Here is a 7,787-nt window from a genome sequence, read left to right as displayed (position 1 = left end):
ATTGCTAAACAAAAATTATCAATACATGTAAAAACCTAAATTCAACCACATGGCTGATAAATGACACGTTAACATTATAATTAAAGGATCCCCTGAGAACCGACAAGTTTAACTCCCAGGGATACTAGAATTATGAATCAAAAGTCATTCCAAAAGTATTTTACTTCTGTACTTTACCTATCATTTTCAAATAAAGTGACTTACAGAAAAGCAAGAGAAAGGGAAGGAGAAGGGCAAAAAAAAGTGTAAACAGCATGAGGAAAGAAACATAGTACCAGAGAAACTTAATATCATGATATCAATTGCATTAACACAAGCCAGAATCAAATAAATACATACAGAAAAACATCTTTAGGCTTATTGAGTAATTCATGTTCCATTCACAGTGATATCTAAAATCTTTTTCCAAAACACTTATAATCAAGACCACTTCCTGATCTGTCAATGAAAAGTTTCCTTCTTTCATTTTAAGAATACTTCTGATATGAGGTGGTGCTAAGAATCAGTGTCAAGAAAGGAAGACAAAATTCCACCTAAATACTTACTTAGAAAACTGCTCTTAGAGCAGTGATTCTGCTCTATGACCTTGAAAACACATCAGGATACATAAATGAGCAAAGAAGCATTACTAAAGATATTAGCTGTCAAGAGACTAGAGAAAGTTTATTTCTTTAAGTAACATTACAGAAGATAACAAGCCGCCTACCCACAAAATGCAAAATGATGTAACTGCTGGTATTATCAAACAAGTTGGGTGGTTTTTCAAACATCATTAAAAACAAGGAAGGCTATACATAGTGGCAGACTAGTACTAAAAACATAACACCACATGCATAATTTTTAGAGCTCAATTTTGGAATGATATATCCAGCAAAGATTTTTTCACAACAAAACAAGACAGCTATATGAATAAGAGTTGTATCTCTGATTTAGCGCTACAGTACTTAATATCATGGCAAAGAACACTGACCATGTACAGATCAGGCAATTGTTATAAACAGGAATTCAACAAGTACAGGTACCAAATAAGCAATATGTCAACACTTCCTCTCAAATTTAGGAAGCAAACATATTTAGATAATTACTTTCTATTTTTTTATTTTTTTATGATGACATTGGTTAACGAAATCCAGTAAGTTTCAGCTGTACACATTAACATTAAGGCATATATATATTTACAGTGTGCGTTCACCTCCCATAGTTAGATTTCTTTCCGTCACCACATTTTTGATCCCCTTTGCCCCATCAACCTCTCCCATCCCCCCACCCCCTACCTTCTGGTAACCACTAGTCTATTGTCCATGTCCATGAGTCTCTCTGTTTGTCCTGTTCATTTGTTTCTTTTAGGTTTAAAGCTCACATATAAGTGATAGCATGTGATCTTCAACTTTTCGCTTAGCATGATTATCTCAAGGTCCATTCATGTTGTCGCAAATGGCAGTATTTCATCTCTTCTTATAGCTGAGTAATATTCCATTGTATATATGTACCACAGCTTCTTTATCTAAGCATTTATCCATGTCCTGGCCAAAGAGAATAATGCTGCTATGAACATCAGTGTGCAAATATCTCTTCAGATATGGGTTTTTAAGTCTTTGGGGTAAATACCCAGTAGAGAGATTGCTGGATCATATGGTAGATCAAGTCTTAGTTTTTTGAGGAACCTCCATATTGTTTTCCATAGTAGCTGTACCAATTTGCAGTCCCACCAGCAGTGTATGAGGGTTCCTTTTTCTCCGCGTCCTCTCCAACATTTGTTATTACTTGTCCTGTTGATTATAGCTATTCTAACAGCTGTGACATGGTATCTCATTGTAGTTTTGATTTGCATTTCCCTAACAATTAGCAATGTTGAGCATCTTTTCATATATATGTTGGCCACTTGTATGTCCTCTAGGGAGAAGTGTCTGTTCAGGTCCTCTGCCCATTTTTTGATTGGCTCATGTGTTTTTTTGTTGTTATTGAGTTGTATGAGTCCTTTGTATATTCTGGATATTAGGCATTGCTTGAAAATATATTTTCCCATTCAGATGGTTATCTCTTTACCTTGTTGACGGTTTCTTTCACTGTGCAGAAGCTTTTTAGTTTAATGCAGTCCCATTCATTTATTTTTGCTTTTACATCCTTTGCCTTTGAGGTCAAATTTAGATAATTACTTCTTAAAAACACTGAATATCCCCTACCCTAAACTCAGGAATTGATCCAATCCAAGTAGATTTCTACAGCAAGGGACACGCTGTGTGGCTCCTGCTTAGCATTTCAAAATGCTGTTAAACTGAAGCAGAGAATGAACGTGGACAGGAGACAAGTGCATATTTCTTTTAGAACTATGTTTGGCAAACTTTTTCTATAAAGAGTCAGTTCGTAAAATTTTAGGCTTTGCAGACAAGGAAGCAAAACCAGGTAGGTACTTATACTAACAAGAAAGAAAACAAATTTTGACAAAATTTTTACTAAGTATAATTTTTTGTAATATAGGTCTACTAATGAAAAGAATGGTATCCTTTTTAATAGGAGACAATATTTTGATTATTTGGGTCTCTAGGCTAGCATTAATATTATCAAATAGATTCCAGTGCTCATCTATGAAAGCCACTCTTAGCTTGTGAGATGTCCAAAACCAGAAGACAAAATATGGCTCATGGACCAAAGTCTGCTGACCCATTTTATACCACCATCAAGCGGTAAATATAGATTTGTTGGCCATCATAGACCTCAAACCAGAAAGGATCTTGGAAATCTAAAGTCAAAGTCAAAAAAATGGTAAGCTTGTCCCTCAGGTCGTTATTATTCCAATAGTTGACAAGACACTCCATAGCATAGACAAGGAAAACTACATAAAGCCTTTGCTTTGGAGGAACCCATATGAGATAAGACCAGTAAGATTAAAATTCTTTTCTAAATTCAAAAGTAAGCAGACATTTTGTTCCATCTTCCAGGTGGATGTAGCTGTATTCAATTCAACTAAACACATAATTATTAGAGAAAATAATTTTAGTTTAAACACATACACACACATACACACACACATCTCACAACCAGAGACAACTATCTCTTATTAACTTGGAACACATTCTTCCAGACATCTCTCGATGCATAAATGGATAGGTATGTATGTATATATTTATGTGCATATATGTATTTTTATGTATTACATAAATACAGATACAGATACACATGCACATTCAACACATATAATTTTACATCAGATAACATTATGAGTAACCAAACTGAAATGTAAAATAATCTTTAAACTTCAATGCTATAAAAGATAATCAAAACACATGGAAATAGCACCATAAATATAAAGTCTTTACATGTCATTATAGGCTGTATCAACAGATAGCATTTCCTAGTGAATATATTTACCACTTACCAGCAACATGGCCATGGAAAAGTTAGTTAACAACACTGTGTCTTCCAGATCTTCATTTGCAAAATAGGAATAATAATGCAAATCTCATGGGGTTTTAGGTTTAATGATTTAACATGTAAAGCACTTAGAAGAGTGCCCAGCGCTTAATAACCACTGAACAAAGATGTTTGCTATTATTATCATAATTACCATAAAATATATCCATACTCTATCCAAATGTCTCTGTTTATACTGCTACCAAGGTAAACCACTGTCATCTCTCTACCAGATTACTACATTAGACTCTTAACTGAACTCTTAATTCAAACCACCTATAAACAACAAAAGACTTCTTCAAAATTAAAAACTTTTGTGCATCAAAGTACACTATCAAAGAAGTAAAAAGACAACCCATAGAATGGCAGTAAATATTTGCAAATAATACATCTAATAAAGGTCCAGCATCTAGAATATATAAAGAAGTCTTTCAACTCAACAACATAAAGACAAATAATCCAATTAAAAATAAACAAAGGATCTGGTAGACATTTTTCCAAAGAATACATACGATTGGCCAATAAGCACATGAAAAGATGCTCGACGTCATTAGCCATTAGGGAAATGCAAATAAAAATCACAATGAGATACCACACTTCAAACGGAAAAGAATAACTATAAACAAAAAGAGAGGTAAAATAAGTTTTGATGAGGATATAGAGACATTGGATCCCTCATACATTGCTGGGGAGAATATAAATAGTGCAGTCACTTAGAAAATTCCTCTAAAAGTTAAGCATAGATTAACCATATGACCAACAGTTTTATTCCCAGATACCCGAGAAAACTGAAAACATATGCTCAAACAAAAACCTGTATACTAAGGTTCACAGCAGTATTCCTTAGAGCTCAAAAGTGGAAACCCAAATGTCTACCAACTAATGAATGTACAAATTGTGGTATATCCATACAAGAAAATATTATTCAGCCATTGAAAGGAATAAAGTTCTGATACATGCTACAACATGAACTTTGAAAACATGCAAAATAAAAGAAGGAAGACAGAGAAGGCTACATATTGTATGATTTCATTTACATGAAATGTAGAGGAAAAGCAAATCCATAGAGATAGAAAATGAATTAGCAATTGCCAAGGACCGGGAGGAAGGTAATGGAGAGTGGCTGCTAATGGGTACCAGGTTTCTTTTTGGGGGTGATAAAACTGTTCTGGAATGAGACAGTAGTGTTCGATGTACAATTCTGTAAATACACTAAAAACCACTATATTGTACACTTTTAAAAGGTGAAATTTACATATCTGTATTATGTCTCAATAAATCTGTTACTTCAAAGATGAAAGGACTAACTAGCTGGACAGCTGAAGGGGAAGTTCTACAGCTTCTTTTATAGTTCATGGTTCCATTTAACTGTTCCTTAGTTCTTAGAGATGTCTCTTGTCCTATGCTCAAAGGAAGATAAGCAGCTGCTAGGATGTCTAAACTAGCATTTTATCTGTTTCCATCTTAGCTCATTTCACATTTTGGTTGGGGTTAAACAAGTGACTTAGATATAATGTGAGTAAAATGTATAACCAGATATATTTATTAAGTTTCCCTTCATTTGGCATAAAGGTGTGGCATAAAAAGACAGAAAAAAAAATCAAGAAAAGAGTACCTAGTTTAGTCAGAGAATCCTCATTAAGACACATTATTACCAATTTAGAGATTTAAAAGCTCTACTTTTTAAATTTTATATTTAAATTTAAATGTCAGAATTCTTAACTAATGAGACCCAGATAAAGAATACATAGTGCCTAAATGTTTTGCAAATTTACATTATTTTATTGTTATATAATTTATTTTTCTTTAAATGGTTCCTGTATTACCTAGCATACTTATAATATCTCACATTTTTTTCTTATTGTAATGATATAAAATTTGGCTATCAGAAAACAATTAGTCCCCTAGAAAGCTAATATACTTGTTCCTTAAAACATACTGTAGCTATATTGCAGTAATTCTAATTTATTTTTAAAAATTGGCAATCTGAATTATCTATTTTTAAATATTTCATTGATTTAATAATCCAAAACAGCAATATTATATATATGGCAAACATATACTCACATAGAATAATTATGTACAAAATTTTATCAAAACAAAAAACCCAAGCATACATAGTATATCTAATTCACAAAATAGGCTGAATTCAAATTGCATATAAAACAAGAGTGTTTGAGCACTAGAATTAAATGTTACTACATATAACCATCAAAGATGTATAAATCAGCATCTTATAAGGCTCTAAATTTATACTAAAAACTCACCCAAAATCCTATTAACTAATAACAGTGATAAAAACTTAGGGTTAATTTAACATCCTAAAATCTAAAGCAGAGATTCTCAAACTTTGGTGTGATACGAAGCACCTAGATCATTTGTAAGAACTGCAGATCCTTTGGTCCCACATTCAGAATTATGATTCAGCAGGTATCGGGAGATGCGAGAGACATGACCAAGAAATTTGCAGTTTTAAAATACTTGGATAATGACTCTGACACTGATCTAAAGTCTGTAATATGGAGCTAGAAAATATAATAAAGTGACCAGAAATGGCAGGCTCCCTATATCCATACCGAATTATATAAATTATATGATACTTTTTTAAAAGGATGAAATAACTCCTGAAACTAAAATAATATTGAATGTCAACAGCAATGGAAAAAAAAGTTTTAATGAAGTAATAGCAATGATTGCCTAGGGTGTAGGGCAGAAGGTTTAACTGAAAGGGGCAAGAGCTAACTTCCGGAGATGATGAAAATGCTCTACGTCCTGACTATAGTGACGGTTATGCAGATGAAAGTAGTAAACAGTAAACCGAACACCCATCTCCAACCATCACGCCCTCACCTGACACCACCACAGATGCTTCCTACATACTTACCCAGCCCCTCTTATAGCACATGTTGACACAGTTATAATCACTTAGACAAAAGAAGGATACTACTACAGAATTCTGGGGAAGTATCTGCTTTCCTGATTAAAGGAATTAACATCACTAATACTTCCCTTTCTCCCCATCTTATTGCCTGAATTCAGAAATGATGCCCAGAGCAGTGGCAATTAAAAACAATTATGAGGGAAAGAGCAAAACAGTCACAGAAACATTGTTGAGCAATTATACCAAAACCAGAGCATCCTTCTTTTAACATAAGAAAAATAAACCCTGATTTTTTAAAAGCATTGTTAATTGTGATTTTGTTTCTGTAGTCAAATACATACCTAATGATTCAAATCCTAATTTCCTTTTTAAGTCTCTTTTAAAAAGAAAAAGAAAAAGCAGAGAGAACTTGGGAGAAAAATTCTCAATCCTAGGGTTCTATACATTCAGAAGCCTGTAAGAATGACAATTAAAACTATAAATACATGTCCCATATAGCAGCATTATTTACAATAGCCAACATATGGAAGCAATCTAAGTATCCATCAATAGACAAATGGATAAAGATGTAGTACATATGTACAACAGAATATTACTCAGTCATAAAGACGAATGAAAGCTGGTCATTTGCAACAACATAGATGGACCTAGAGGATATTATGTGAAGTGAAATAAGTCAGAGAAAGACAGATACCATATAATTTCACTTACATGTAGAATCTAAAAAACAAAATAAGTGAACAAACAAAACAAACTCACAGATACAGAGACAAATTGATGGTTGCCAGATGAGAGAGGGGTTGGGGATATAAGTAAAAAAAGGGAAGAGATTAAGATATTCAAACTTCTAGTTATAAAAAGTCAGGAGGATGTAAAGTACGGCATAGGGAATATAGTTAATAATACTATAATAACTATGTATGGTGTCAGATGGGTACTAGACTTATCGAAGTGATCCCTTCTTAAGTTATATGAATATCTAATCACTATGTTGTACACCTGAAATTAATATAATATTGTATGTCAATGGTAATTAAAAATTTTTTTAAATTTTTCAAAACTAGCCAAGATCCAAGCCATCAGATGAGGTTATGTTTAATAAAAAATTACAGGGAAAAAAAAAGAAGCTATTTGAATAAGAATTAATATATCAGTTCTATAGACAGTCCCAACCCAATACTTCAATAACTTTTTCCTTAAAAATTAATAAATACATTTCCATTAAAAATGGAAATGCAACAAGGTCAATGGTGATAAAAGTTGGCTTGGGATTAAGTTCTTTAGAATGGAAACATGGTAAAGACCAATAATCTACACATACCCTCTATCTTATCTGCTTAGACCCTCCACTTATTAATTTTTTCATATGCATTTATTTATTCAATAAATATTTATGGAAAGCCTTTTACATGTTTTATACTCTTCTAGATGCCAGAAATTAGAAAATGAGCTAAAATAAGTAGCATGCAATTACCATTTGAACTAACAACTATGC

At 32.8% G+C, this 7,787-nt stretch overlaps 1 protein-coding gene across 1 annotated transcript in view; it reads right to left on the bottom strand.

Moving 5' to 3' along the window:
- The window catches only part of BCAS3 (BCAS3, microtubule associated cell migration factor), a 535,625-nt gene that overhangs the window by 337,042 nt on the left and 190,796 nt on the right, over window positions 1–7,787 (bottom strand). The window lies entirely within an intron of this gene.

The sequence above is a fragment of the Pteropus vampyrus genome, unplaced genomic scaffold (assembly GCF_000151845.1).
Source record: "Pteropus vampyrus isolate Shadow unplaced genomic scaffold, Pvam_2.0 Scaffold261, whole genome shotgun sequence".
NCBI classification, from domain to species: Eukaryota; Metazoa; Chordata; class Mammalia; order Chiroptera; family Pteropodidae; genus Pteropus; species Pteropus vampyrus.
This window is presented reverse-complemented; position numbering and strand designations above follow the sequence as displayed.